General features: G+C 39.4%; 1 non-coding gene across 1 annotated transcript; it reads left to right on the forward strand.

Annotated features, from left to right (window-relative positions):
• The first annotated feature begins 3,554 nt into the window (after positions 1 to 3,554).
• On the forward strand, positions 3,555 to 3,626 carry TRNAC-ACA (transfer RNA cysteine (anticodon ACA)). The gene has a single exon. It is a non-coding gene; the product is annotated as a tRNA-Cys (tRNA).
• Positions 3,627 to 15,799: the final 12,173 nt, after the last annotated feature.

A 15,799-nucleotide genomic window follows, 5' to 3' on the forward strand; every position in this document is an offset into this window, starting at 1 on the left:
AACCCTTTTCTTTTGTTCAAGGTATAATTGTCCATCCCTGCTACTACCCATGGCAGTTATATAATACACTACGGCAAGGAAAAAAAATGGAATATTTGAATGCCCAAAGATGCAGGCAGTATCATTCAACCAAAGCTTTCAACACTGAAGGGTTTGTATTATTAATACCCTCTGAAATTTACTATAGTGACTAATTTGCCATAGTCACTGGACAGAAATCATGTAGCATGATTTACACTACTACAAAATCTTTACTAACTTGGGCACCATAAATTTGATCATTTGATAATTTAGTGCTAAATCTCTTCTTTTAATGAAAGGAGGGTGATCATGATTATTATTAATGCTATTTTTAGTTAGTTTTAAATTATGCCATTATGATAAAACATTCTACTTAATTTAATATTTCAACTCAAAATTAATTTCCAAAGTCTTTAATTCTAGTCAGTCTGCATAATTACAAGGTATTGTAATACACTTGCAATTGAATCTCTAAAGTGCATTGAACAATAGAGAATGTTAAGTGGATATCTTATTTAGATACTGCAGCTTAGAGTTGGCCTTGCTTCTTCAACACCCCAACAGACAGCATTCTAATTAAGAAATTAAAAAATCTCTTTCATTCTTGAGAAGAGGTAAACAATGGATAAACCTCTTTATATCATATTCTGACAAAAACATTGCATAATTTCAAAGTACTGTCATGACTTTTTAAAGAAAAGCATGCTTTTTTGAAAAATAAACAACAGTTAACATATCACCTCAAAAATCTCTCCTGTGCCATCTTCCAATTTACAGTATCTGATGAGTGGAAAGTGAATTTTGGCATTTAGTGGAGAGCAGTCGTTCTTTCCCATGTTGACAGGTGTTCCTGTGAAAGCAACTTGCAACTTAAGACCACCATCTACTGGCTCTGCCCAATGCTGCAAAAGCTCTCAGCGTCACATGCAACTGATTCTAAATGTGCCCAACTGAAAAATCTACACTCTTGCAAGGAATTTACTAAACTGGCCTCCTACTTTCTAATCAATAATTTGTTATTTAATTTCCACATTCTTAAAGGCATTCACCATTCCTCAGGAAAATAACTAGAATCTGTTGTTATATGTTATTACCTATAGTGATTAAGTGCAGATTTTTTTTTTTTTTTCACATAATGAACCTGATACTGCTGATTCAGACTGATGTATGCCCTGCCATAGACAAAGATACTTGATGTCAGTCAGGATTCTATTCAGAACTGCTAACTAGAAAGATACTTCGTGAACGAGGCCCCGTTATACTAATTCATACTGCCTTTCATTACTTTGGTGGATACTACTGCCAGGAAAAGGATATGAAATTGGAACCTAGGGTTACAGCCTTTCCTGAAACCTCTTAAGTTACTCTGGTGATTTCCAGAGAGATATAAAAGTCGAGTTAAATATCCTAAGAGCTTCTCTGTCAGCTCTGTTCCTTCTCAACGGAGTTCTTCTGATTTTAAGTTCAGGAACAAGATATTACATTTGTGAAAGCTTTTTTTTTCAAGTACTACCCCACCTATCCTGGGAAAAGGTCATTCGTTGCTTTCGAAGTCCTTCAAATCACATCACTCATTCATACAACAAATATTGGTGAAAGGGCCCCTAGGCTTTGTGGTGGTTAATGGGGCTGCACTGGTAAGTAGAAAAACATGATTCCAATGAACATAACTGAGGATTAAGTATATATTTATTTATATGCTCCCTGGTTCTACAAAAAAATATCAAATATGCCACTGTAACCAGTTATCTAGTACTCATATTAAAAACAATCTTTTTAGATTTTAGAAAATTATGTGTCCTTGCCCGCAAGTCCCACCATTTGGAAGATATAGCTAGAGTGGTCACTTTTGAACACAGACAGATTAAATGACCATAAGTCTATTCTGAGCCCTCTGTTTCTCTCCACAGATCCTGTGAAGTTTGCATACACCTATGAGTGTTCCCAGTATCCAGATTTGAAATCATGCCTCAGCTTTTTTGATTAAAATAGAAGCAGTGAGACAAATTCCATCTTTCCAATACTAAATCTACCAGTTTACCAGTTGTCCAGTCAGTCAGTCAGTTGTGTCTGACTCTGTGATCCCATAGACTGCAGCACACCACGCTTCCTGTCCTTCACTGTCTCCTGGAGTTTGCTCCTTGTCCACTGAGTCAGTGATGCCAGTTTACCAGAACCTCTGTTAATTCTGTCTTCTTTCCAGTTTCAGTGGAAGATAGGTCCTTCTGATCAAAAGCCAGGTCTCTACTGAATCCTTCACATCTCAGCCCTAGGATTCTCAAAAACTTTCCTCCTGCAATTAGAACTCTGTTTACTTTGGATTATCAGTTTTTCCATCTCCCTGGGATCATTCTCATTAGCATGCAAAGAACCATTAGTCTTGTATATTACAAAAATCTTAACACTCTGCTCTCCTACCCCAGTATTCTACTCACTTCACAGCAAAATTTTTTTTTAAATTTGTCTATAGTCTCTGCCTCTATTTCCTCACCTCCCATTTTCTTCTTCATCCTGTTCCAGCAGGCTTTCTGCCATCATCCACATTAAGATCAACAATCATTCACATGCTTTCTCATCCAACAGTAACATTTCTGTTCTCATCTTTATAGCCCGCTCAGGAGCATCAGACCATTCTGTCCTGGAAAGCCTCTCTGTATTTGAATCTAAGATACTTCACTCTGCTCATTTCCCCCCCTGTCCTTCCTGGCCACTCCGTTGCTGTCCCCTTATTCTCAGATAGACCTAAATACTGGAAAACCTCAGAATTTGAATCTTGGGCCCCTTTTCTTCATCTACATCCTCTCACTAGGTGATTTCATCCAGTCCCATGGCTCTAAGGAGTTATCTATATTTCTAGTGATTCTGAGGTTTATATCTCTGGCCTTGAACTTTACCTATAATTGACTTTTAGATCTACTTGACCTCTTGATAGTTCCATTTGTATTTCTAATATACTTGTCATTAACATACTGTGAAATGAAAATATCTCCTGCCATATCAATGAGCAGGAAACGTCACAGCCATCAGCGATTTCTGGCCTCCCAAAACTGTGATCTAATGGATGCTGCCAGCACCATGGTAATTGCTGAGGAACTAGGGGAATGCAAGAAGCAAGGTGAATAGGCAAACAGGATTGGCCCAGTTAGCTGAGGTGCATATGAAAGGAATAAATTCAATGAGGCCAGAGACTTGCATCTTCCCATATACAGAATGCTAAACATCTTGACACCTGATCTTTGATGTTCAGACTACCTGCTTCCTTGTTGCAAACTTGTTTACAGCCTGACACCCCCTCCTGCCTCTTTGGAGCAGTTTTCTCTGAGCTACTGAGATGCTGTCTCCTGGGCTCAGAGTCCTAAACATTCCCAGCAAATAAAATATTTACTATCAGGTTCTGATGATATTTTTTAGTAGACAATACCCAAAACAAAACTTCCAAGACCTGCCATGTCACTCACGTTTTTTAGACACATCAATACCTAGAACCATAATCTACCTAGTTACTCAAGCAAATATTTAGAAATCCTTTGACTTCCCTGGTGGCTTAGGTGGTAAAGTATCTGCCTACAATGCAGGAGACCCAGGTTCAATCCCTGGATTGGGAAGATCTCCTGGAGAAGGAAATGGCAACCCACTCCAGTATTCTTACCTGAAAATCCCATGGACAGAGGAACCTGGTAGGCTACAGTCCATGGGGTCACAAACAGTCAGACATGACTGAGCAACTTCACTTTTCCTTTTCTCTATTTCCTGCATCTAATTAATCAGCAAGTTTTGTCATTCTATCTCTAAAATATCTCCTGAATCCATGAACCCCATCTCTATAGCTACTACTGTCTCTTTAACATATTGTTTGGCTTCTATTCTTGACATACAACAATTCCTCTATAACTGACTTTTAGATCTACTTGACCTCTTGATAGTTCCATTTGTATTTCTAATATGCTTGTCATTAACATACTGTGAAATGAAAATATCTCCTGCCATATCAATAAGCAGGAAATGTCACAGCCATCAGCGATTTCTGGCCTCCCAAAACTGTGATCTAATGGATGCTATTGCATGATATCATGCAACTATTCTATTTAAACCTTCCAAATTAAGCCCCCCTAACTGGGAGATGGTGAAGGACAGGGAGGCCTGGCATGCTGCAATCTATGGGATTGCAGAGAGTCAGACACAACTGAGCAACTGAACAACAACAATGCTGGCTCTATGTACTGTTCTGTCCTCATCTCTTTGCCCACTCCTTGCCTTCTTGGGTTCTTTAAGCATGTCCAGCTCATTCTTTTCTTGAAGTTTTTATACTTGCTGGTCCCTTTGCTAGGACACTTGCCTCCCAGATCTTTAGATGGTTTACTCCTTCTCATCATTCAGATCTTTGTATATGTGTCAGTTCCTCAGAGAGGTCTTGTTGCAGTGGAAAGGAAAAAAGAGGAATGAGTTTTTCTTTTCTTTCCTGAGAACAAAGAAGATAACAGGGAGCAGGTCTGATCGCTCCTGGTTTTTTCTTTGTTCCCAATCTGTAATCTGTAACTAAATTTGCTTTTCTGCCCCCTAGCTCTGCTTGAGGAACATTTTACACCTATTAACTTTTGACTCTATGCTAATTACATCCTGTATCTGGTGTTTACCTTAACAGCACTCTCTCTCTGCCCACCACCCCTTGTAGTTTTTCTCATTCTGCATTACAGAAAAAAAGGTCACAATACAATACAAAAAAGACAATGGACCCAACTACTGGGCTACTTGACTGCAAGAAACAAATTACAGGGCTACCTGACACCAGCCTATGACTGTTTTTGAAAGAATGCAAGAGGAAGAAAAATACAAGATCCCTACACTTTTGTTCCTCATCACCAACCCCTGACTGCAAGCCCTCATCTATATCATCCTCCAGATTCCTCATGGAAGAGGGGGCACTGTTCTTCAGGAGCCTTCTGTGTCTCCCCTCTGCCAGCTGAGGATGAAAACCACCTTTCTTTTTCCTCCAAACTCTGTCCCTGTATTTTTCATTCAGTATTTATGGGCAGAGAAAATCAAGATTTTAGCCGCAAAGTCTTTCTGGAATATTCCATCTACATAAACAGACCTTAATCCTTCTCTATCACTTGACTCTTTTATTTTCACCATAGCATTTATTGCTACCTGGTATTGTCCTTTTTTTTTTTTTTTTTTTTGCTTATGGTCAGTCCCTCTCAGGGGAATGTGTACTCCATAAAAACAAAGAACTTGTCTGTCTTGTTCACTATGGCATCCCTGGGAGATAGAACACAAGGTAGATGCTCAGTAGTCATTCTGGTGGCTCAGGCAGTAAAGAATCTGCCTACAATGCAGGAGACCCGGGTTCAATCCCTGAGTCAGGACGATCCTCTGGAGAAGGCAATGGCAACCCACTCCAGTATTCTTGCCTGGAGAATCCCTTGGACAAAGGAGTCTGGCAGACTAGAATCCATAGGGTCACAAAGAGTTGGACACCATTGAGCAACTAACACTTTCACTTTCTTTCACTTTCAGAAGTTCAATAAATGTTCATGGAATTAATGAATAAAGTACTAATTGCTTAATTAACAAGCCTTGATTTGTTCTGCATATCAGTTCACATTCAGTTAGGCCAAACCCTGACAACTCTTACTTTATGCTATCTCTTTTTTTTTTTTTATTAGTTGGAGGCTAATTACTTCACAACATTGCAGTGGGTTTTGTCATACATTGACATGAATCAGCCATGGAGTTACATGTATTCCCCAACCTGATCCCCCCTCCCACCTCCCTCTCCACCCGATTCCTCTGGGTCTTCCCAGTGCACCAGGCCCGAGCACTTGCTTCATGCATCCCACCTGGGCTGGTGATCTGTTTCACTATAGATAATATACATGCTCTTCTCTCGAAACATTCCACCCTCACCTTCTCCCACAGAGTCCAAAAGTCTGTTCTGTACATCTGTGTCTCTTTTTCTGTTTTGCATATAGGGTTATCATTACCATCTTTCTAAATTCCATATATATGTGTTAGTATGCTGTAATGTTCTTTATCTTTCTGGCTTACTTCACTCTGTATAATGGGCTCAAGTTTCATCCATCTCATTAGAACTGATTCAAATGAATTCTTTTTAACGGCTGAGTAATATTCCATGGTGTATATGTACCACAGCTTCCTTATCCATTCATCTGCTGATGGGCATCTAGGTTGCTTCCATGTCCTGGCTATTATAAACAGTGCTGCGATGAACATTGGGGTGCACGTGTCTCTTTCAGATCTGGTTTCCTCAGTGTGAAGTGGTATTGCTGGGTCATATGGCAGTTCTATTTCCAGCTTTTTAAGAAATCTCCACACTGTTTTCCATAGCGGCTGTACTAGTTTGCATTCCCACCAACAGTGTAAGAGGGTTCCCTTTTCTCCACACCCTCTCCAGCATTTATTGCTTGTAGACTTTTGGATTATGCTATCTCTTTAGTTACCTATTCCTCCTCATTCCTACCACTCTAGCCCAGATCCTTATGACTTAGGATCTTTACTGCCTCTTCCCATCAGTACAGCTGTGTTTTGGAGGTAGACTAGTGTAATGGTTACACAAGTTCTTCAGTCAGACTGCCTAGGTTTCAATTGCAACACTACCACTCACTAGTTCTCTGATATTGGATAAGTTATTTGGCCAATCTGTGTCTCTGTTTCCTCATCTGTCAAACAGGGACAATGATGGTGACCATCTCATAGACCATTGTGAGGTATCAGTGAATTTTCTATGGTAATCCATGGGAATCATTGGAGCCGGGAAAGCATTGGTAAGTATTAGTCTCTTCTCTGTCTGTCCAATTAATATTTCTAAAATATCATTCTTGTTACATTACTCCCTTACCCATCACATGCTGAAACTCTGGATAAAAAGATTTTAAGGCCTCTTCACTTGAAAGGATGTTCAATATCACTTATTATTAGAGAAATGCAAATTTAAACTACAATGAGATATCACCTCACACCAGTTAAAATGGCCCATCATAAAAGAAATCTACAAGCAATAAATGTTGGAGAGGGTGTGAAGAAAAAGGAACTCTCCTACTTACTCTGTTGGTGGGACAGTAAATTGGTATACTATGGAGATCCGTATGGAGATTTCTTAAAATACTAAAAATGAGCTATACCATATGATCCAGCAATCCCACTCCTGGGCATATTTCTGGAGAGGACCATAATTCAAAAAGATACATGCACCCCAATGCTCATTGCAGGACTCTTTACGATAGCCAAGACATCGAAGCAACCAAAATGTCCATCAACAGAGGAATGGATAAAGAAAAGATGGTATGTATGTGTGTGTATATATATATATATGTATGAATATTAGCCAGCCATTAAAGAGTAATGGAGTAATGCCACTTATAGCAACATGGATGGACCTGGAAATTACCATACTAAGTAAGGTAAGCTAGACAGAGAAAAACAAATATCTATCACTCATATATGGAATCTAAAAAAATGATCCAAATGGCCTTATTTACAGAACAGAAAGAGACTTATAGACGTAGAGGATGAACTTATGGTTACCGGATGAAAGTGTTACAGAGAGGGATAGTTAGGGATTTGGGGAGTGATATGTACATACTGCTGTATTTAAAATAGATAATCAACAAGGACCTACTGTATAGCCCAGGAAACTCTGCCCAGTATTCCTTAACAACCTAAATGGGAAAGGAATTTGAAAAAGAACAGACACATGGATATGTATAACTGAATCACTTTGCTGTGTGACTGAAACACAACATTCTTAATCAACTATATTCCAATAAAAAATACAAATTTTAAAAAAGAAAAACAAGTTTTAAAAACATTTCAAAGCTTCGTGAATAGTTAAGAATGTGGTTTGTCCTTCAAGGCCTTTCTCAATGTGGTCCAGAGAGTTTTCTTTATGTCGCTTTCCTTCATTCTATTGTATGAACGCTCCCATTCAGTTCAGACTATACATACATTCTATTTCAGCTAAAATTTGCTAATGTTGTCAGTAAATGTTATTGGAGCCATAATTATCACTGGACACATACAAAAATGAAAGATACCACCTACACCTTCAAATTCTTCACTTTCCTAAAGCCACTATATCAGTCAGTGTTCTTCAGTTACTAGAAACAGAAACTGAGTCTGCAAAACTTGATAGAAACAAATAATCTTATTGAAAGGATATGGAGCACCTTACAGAGTCCAAGGAAAAGCTGGAAAGAAAAAACAATTGAAACAAAACACCAGACTCAGAATAAGAACCAAGGTAGGTCCTAATCATAGGAAATAAGAGATAGTATCTTCAGGGTCCTAATACCAGGAAGAGTCAACATCCACAACTTTTCATCCTTAAGTCACTCTTCGTTTCAGGAGTCAAATCCCAGGGAAATGACGAATCATGAAACTAACCTGGCATGCATGCCCACTCCTTCCTTAGCTAGGGGAAGGCTGGTATTTAGAGAAGGAAGAACAACTCCTAAAATGCATTTGGGGTATTCTTCGAAGAGAAAATGCCAGCATATTTGGAAAACTCAGCAGTGGCCACAGGACTGGAAAAGGTCAGTTTTTATTCCAATCCTAAAGAAAGGCAATGCCTCAGAATGCTCAAATAACCACACAATTGAACTCATCTCACACAGTAGTAAAGTAATGCTCAAAATTCTCCAAGCCAGGCTTCAGCAATACGTGAACCATGAACTTCCAGATGTGCAAGCTGGTTTTAGAAAAGGCAAAGAAACCAGAGACAAATTGCCAACATCCACTGGATTATCGAAAAAGCAAGAGAGTTCCAGAAAAAAAAAATCTATTTTCTGCTTTATTGACTATGCCAAAGACTTTGACCTTGTGGATCACCACAAATTGTAGAAAATTCTGAAAGAGATGGGAATACCAGACCACCTTACCTGCCTCTTGAGGAATCTGTATGCAGGTCAGGAAGCAACAGTTAGAACTGGACATGGAACAACAGACTGGTTCCAAATAGGAAAAGGAATACGTCAAGGCTGTATATTGTCACCCTGCTTATTTAACTTATATGCAGAGTACATCATGAGAAACGCTGGGCTGGAAGAAGCACAAGCTGGAATCAAGATTGCCGGGAGAAATATCAATAACCTCAGACATGCAGATGACACCATCCTTATGGCAGAAAGTGAAGAACTAAAAAGCCTCTTGATGAAAGTGAGAAAGGAGAGGGAAAAGTTGGCTTAAAGCTCAACATTCAGACAACTAAGATCATGGCATCTGGTCCCATCACTTCATGGCAAATAGATGGGGAAACAGTAGAAACAGTGGATGACTTTATTTTTGGAGGCTCCAAAATCACTGCAGATGGTGATTGCAGCCATGAAATTAAAAGATGTTTACTCCTTGGAAGGAAAGTTATGACCATCCTAGACAGCATATTAAAAAGCAGAGACATTACTTTGCCAACAAATGTCCGTCTAGTCAAGGCTATGGTGTTTTCCAGTAGTCATGAATGGATGTGACAGTTGTACTATAAAGATAGCTAAGCGCTGAAGAAGTGATGTTTTTGAACTGCAATGTTGGAGAAGACCCTTGGACTGCAAGGAGATCCAACCAGTCCATCCTAAAGGAGATCAGTCCTGGGTGATCATTAGAAGGACTGATGTTGAAACTGAAACACCAATACTTTGGCCACCTGATGCGAAGAGCTGACTCATTGGAAAAGACCCTGATGCTGGGAGGGATTGAAGGCAGGAGGAGAAGGGGACGACAGAGGATGAGATGGTTGGATGGCATCACTGACTCAATGGACATGAGTTTGAGTAAACTCCGGGAGTTGGTGATGGACAGGGAGGCCTAGTGTGCTGTGGTCCATGGGGTCGCGAAGAGTCGGACATGACTGAGTGACTGAACTGATAGGAGAGAAAAAGGTATGCTGGGAAAGCAAAAGCTATTACTATCCACTCTAAACATAATAGCCTATATTTGTATAATTCTTTATAAATTGAACGGTTTTGACATCCCAAATCTCATATAATTCTCACAATTGCAGTGTGAATTAAAGAACCCTCAGAAATGTTAAGAGGTTTACCCTGTGTCTGGCAGATAGTAGGTAGGATAGCTGGAACTCAAAAATAAATTCAGCCTCAATCCAGGATTCATTCACTCTTACCTTAGTTGCCCATTCTTTCCTCCTATCTTTCTTCCCTTGACCTTCATTTCATTTGCTAAGAACTAACCTCTTTTTAGGTACAGTTCAAGCCTTACTGTCTCCATGGAGCCTTTTCAAGTTGCCCTAGATTTCTATCCTCACTTCTTTCTAGGAACTTCTACAGAAGTTATTTGTATCTGACTTAGCCTTGTCTTCTTGCATTGTAATCTGTGTATTTTTATGTAAATGGTCTAAATCACCAAGAAAATGACTCAGCTGTAGCCTGTATTGCACCCTGAGAACGTCTCAGTGTATCCCAAGTTGAAAAAGGTCTATGCATATTCACTGGTACTGGCTGTCTGAGAGGAAACAGACGTCTAAAGGAACATATCTGTTGTGTCTTTTCTCCTCTTCCACCGAACCCTTATCTCCCACCTGACAACACCTGAGATTTGGAGTAGGCAGGAAGGCCAGGAGTATTTCCTGTTACCTGAGAAGTCCTGGGTTATCTCCTCTAAGACCTTGCTGGCTAACACCCTGGAAAGCAATGTGGTTCTGAGATAAGCAGCTATAAAACAGATATACCACACATTTTGATATTCATTAACTCATTAGATCATGTAATTTATCCAAGATACTTTCTTAGGTACACAGAGAGGCTCAGAAGCTCTGGCCAGCACTGGGTTCTCAGAGCCAAGACTGGTCATCATCGCAAAGTGATGACCTGGAGTTTAGACAGCAACAGTGTCACCTTCTAATCTACTACATAATTAACTTAGTTATTATGTTTGTGTTTAATTGTCACTCCAGATAGACCATACACTCCTCAAGATCAGAGGTTTTTACAGCTTGTTCCGTGATGTGTACCTCGAGTCTCTATAACAGCATCTGGTACAAAGCAGGTGCTCAACACATATTTGTTGAAAGAGTGAATGGATGAGAAATCCAAAAGAACATCCTAAAGTTCAGTAGACTCAACAACTACAAGAATGGTCTACAGCATCAAACCCATATGCAGAAGACAACAGACAGGTGAGACCAGGAGTGGTTATGTGAGATCTTGGAACCAAGAGGCAGGGTGCAGTTTTTAGGGCCTCTGGTCTTGTTCATTACAGACAAGGATAAGGGACATTGAGCTAACTGACATAATCAATAGAATTTTTTTTTTTTAATGTGGACCATTTTTAAAGTCTTTATTGAATTTGTTACAATATTGCTTCTGTTGCTTATGTTCTGATTTTTCGGTCGTGAGGCATGTAGGATCTTAGCTCCCTAACCAGGGATCAAACCCACACCTCCTGCACTGGAAGGCAAAGTCAAACACTAGACCACCAGGGAAGTCTCCAGTAGCAACTGTCCTGAGCAAACAGAGAAGACATTATTGTTCTGCTTTCTAGATGGGGAAATGAAGGAGTCATACTTCCCAGGTTACACAGCAAGCAAATTGCAGGGGTAAATCAACAACCCAGGGTTTAGGCAAAATTCAATTCAATTCAGACAGACATTGAAGAGAGCCAGTTACACTTGCATTATAACTCTGGTTCCACCACTCACTCACTATATGACCTAATGCCATTTATATGTATACTCTAAGCCTCAGTTTCTCAATTGTTAAATGAGAGTAATGGTCGTACATATCTCCTAGATCTGTTGGGAGAATTAAATAAGAAAATGTATGCAAAGTTCTTGGCTCAGTGCCTAGCACATAGTACAGAAATAATATGCATTACTATTGTAATCATCATCACTGGTGTTTCAAATATTTATTGAGAACCTATCAATACTATAAAGGATGTGAAAAAAGTGAAAGTTGCTCAGTCGTGTCCTACTCTTTGCAACCCCATGGACTATACAGTCCATAGAATTCTCCAGGCCAGAATACTGGAGTGGGTAGCCTTTCCCTTCTCCAAGGGATCTTCCCAACCTAGGGATCAGACCCAGGTCTCCTGCATTGCAAGTAGATTCTTTACCAGCTGAGCCACAAGTGAAGCCCAAGAATACTGGAGTGAGTAGCCTATACCTTCCCCAGCGGATCTTCCCAACCCAGGAATCAAATTGGAGTCTCCTGCATTGCAGGCGGATTCTTTACCAACTGAGCTATCAGGGAATACTAAGGATATGAATATCAAGATGATGCAATTTTCAGCTTTGAAGTATCTGACAGTCTAGACCTCAAACAGATACGTTAAAAACCATGAGACATAAATAGTAGTGATAAGACCAAAAAACATCACAGGGAAAACACCACTATTATGCCCTGAGAGGTACAGAAGGCTTCCGAGCAAAAATAACTGTAGATACATCCCATAGGATTATCTAGGAGTTTTTCAGGCCAAGAAATAGGAACAGGATATTATCATCAAAGAGAATGGTATGAACAAAGACATACACACAGGGTGATTATAAGCAGTTTTTGAAATATGGGGTTGAAGAAATAGAAATGGGGTAATTCAAGGCCTTGTATGCTAGGAAATTTGAATCTTCGTCTTTTGACAATGGGAATGAATAGGGTTTGTTTAAGAAATAATACAGCGTGGTCAGATGTCCATTGGCTAGATCCCTGGCAACTGAGTAGATGAATTTGAAGAGTACAAGAATAGAAACAGGGATTTCAGTTGGAGTGTTATTGCAAGAGTCCAAGTGGGAGACAATAAGGGACAAAAATAAGGCAGTGGACTGGGAGATGTCAAAGAAAAATCCCTAGAACTGGTTAACTGGATAGGGTTCAGGTTGAAGCTGGTAGGGGAGATAGTCATGGGGTGTCCAAGAAATGGAAACAAAAGGAAGGGAAGCTTTGGTCGGCCAAATTTCTCTCTAGAAAAGTTTGCAGATAAATCAGTCCAGGATACCTGGTGAGACAGAGTTCACTTTTAGCTGCTTTCACGGTGTCATATGCCTGCCTCTTTCTTCATGATGGCTGTGGATATGTTTTTATGAACTTACCAGCCTCCATTGACTCTGATTGTCTTTTTAGTCAACTTTTGCACTTTAAATATATTCTCCTTACAAGCAAGAACAAAATCAAAGGAACAAGATTTCCCAGCAGAAGCAAGAAAATTGAAAGTCAGTGTTTTAATTAATTATTATAAAATGGATTAGATGCCCTAACTCAGTTTCTACAGCTGATAAATGACTTCCCTTCCTACAAACAATTGAGTAAGACATTGAAGGAACTTTAGCAAAAGAAAAAAGAAAGTATTGAAATATTCTAGTCCTTTTTAAACCTATCAAATGTATTGTCAAGGTGATTAAGCATTGGTTTAAGGACTCCTCCCGCTATACTTACAACTTCCCTGGTGGCTCAGATGGTAAAGTGTCTGCCTCCAATGCAGGAAACCCGAGTTCGATCCCTGGGTTGGGAAGATCCCCTGGGGAAGGAAATGGCAACCCACTCCAGTACTCTTGCCTGGAGAATCCCATGGAGGGAGGAGCCTGGTAGGCTACAGTCCATGGGGTCGCAAAGAGTAGGACACGACTGAGCGACTTCACTTTCACTTTCTTTCACTTTCCCCCTATACTGGAAGATTCTTAAACATAATTAAAATAGCAAGCATTTGCTAGTATCAAACAGAATGCCAGACTTACTGTAAATATAGCATACTACTACAGCATATCCTCTTAAATCCTAAATCACCTAGTTTTGAGGATCTCCTCACTTTTACTAAAATCCTTTCACTTCTTCTTTCCATTAGTTTTCAAACATCTCAATTTTATAATCCTTGTCCATAGTAAACTAGAACCCTAGTCTACTTTTACAATTGAAGATTGTGATAGCACACTTAGATTTCAGGAGAATCTGCTCTCTTTATGCAAACATCAAATACAAAATGTATAAAAATCAGGGTGACTTTGTAAAGTCTATAGCTTATTCATTTTATGGTATATATGACAAAAGAAGAACTGATTATATTTTCATTAAATGAATAAGTAAAAATATTATCTTACCCTAAGACAAAAATCTCTATCTGGTAGATAATCATTCCTAAAATGATACTCAACTTATAGAAAAATACTGCTTCCCTTTCTTATGATAGAATTCATTCAAATTCTTCATCTTCTCTCCCTACGACAAACATTTATCTTCCTCAGAAATCTCCATCATGAAACTATATACTGTGACCATTGTACGCAGGGACAGAACTTGGTCTCTATCTTTTCCAAATGATGAGGGATAAAGATGAGACTATATATCAGCTTGACACTGTGTGTGTATACCATGCAACAGTGAGCATTGGACAGAAGAAATCTACAGAAATCTCTGTGAGAAGAGAATATTAGAATGTTGCTATTGTTCAGTTGCTAAGTCATGTCCAGCACTTTGTGACCCCATAGACTACAGCACACCAGGCTCCCCTGTCCTTCACTATCTCCCAGAGTTTGCTCAAATTCATGTCCATTGAGTCAGTGATGTTATCTAACCAACTCACTGGAAAAGACTCTGATGTTGGGAAAGATTGAAGGCAAAGGAAGAAAAGGGCAGCAAAGGATGAGTATTAGAATATAATTACTTAAATCGAGAAACAAAATTCTTCTAAGTAACTATTATCTACCCTGAAGGTAGCTACTTACAGATTCTATTTCTTTCAAACCATCAACAATTAGGCCCTGCAGTAGTATCAAGTATCCATCATAGGTCCTACTTTTCAGTCTTTAGGAAATTAACATATAGCTTTTTCCTAGAAAGTGAAATAAAAGGGAAATAAACTATTTTAAGTTTCTTCTATGCACTGGGCTTCAGATTAAATACGTGTATGAATATTACATAAAGCTCTGACCACTAAGAGAACAGTCTTCTCAAATGTGTTGCTCAAGGCTGTATCCAGAGCTGAGTACTGCCAAACATATAGTAGATGTCCAATAACATTCATAGCTAAGATGGCTGGGTACTTATTATTCTCTGTCCACTGTTCTAAGCACTAATTCATTTGATTCTCACAACCACGCTATGCAGTAGGCATTGTATCCATTTTACAGATGAGAAAACTGAGGCTAAGAGAAGTTAAGTAACTTGCCCAAAGTCACATAGGTAGCAGAGCTGGGATGCAAACCTGTCCCCCATGCTTCTTCACTGTTAGACTTATCACATGAACAAATCAACATTGTTTCCTTCAGGAACTAGTGACTGTTTATATTGATGTACTTCTGAGATTGATGCAAATATACTTTTTTCAAAGTTGTGGTGCTTACCTTCTATTGCACAGATAAGCAGTAAGTTTCCTCTCTTGCTTTGTAAATCCCAGGTAAAAGCACTTTCTCCCGCATTTCACCTCTTGTTCTTCACAGCTCAGTACTAATCATCAGCCCATAATGCAGTGTAGAATTGCCAACACCATCCCGATGATGTAGTTATTTCCAATTGGCACTTGGGAGCAGTGAGGATAGGAGGCATTACTCATAGCCAAGAGTACAGATGTTTCTAATTGCTTTCCATTACCAAGAATAACAGCTGTTTACATCTATCAGCAAATAATTCACAAGAGCTCCAGACTATTAAGATAACACACCCCACCTGGTCACCATCACAAGTTGTCAAGGCCAAGAAAGAGGCTGCCAGAAACCCTTCTGCATCTCTGCTCATCAACTGACAGCATGTGTCACCTTCAGATATCCTTATGCTACCCCACAAGCTCTGGCTTCTTGGTGGCCTGACACATCAAATGGACATAT

Source organism: Dama dama, chromosome 6 (genome assembly GCF_033118175.1).
Source record: "Dama dama isolate Ldn47 chromosome 6, ASM3311817v1, whole genome shotgun sequence".
NCBI lineage: Eukaryota > Metazoa > Chordata > Mammalia > Artiodactyla > Cervidae > Dama > Dama dama.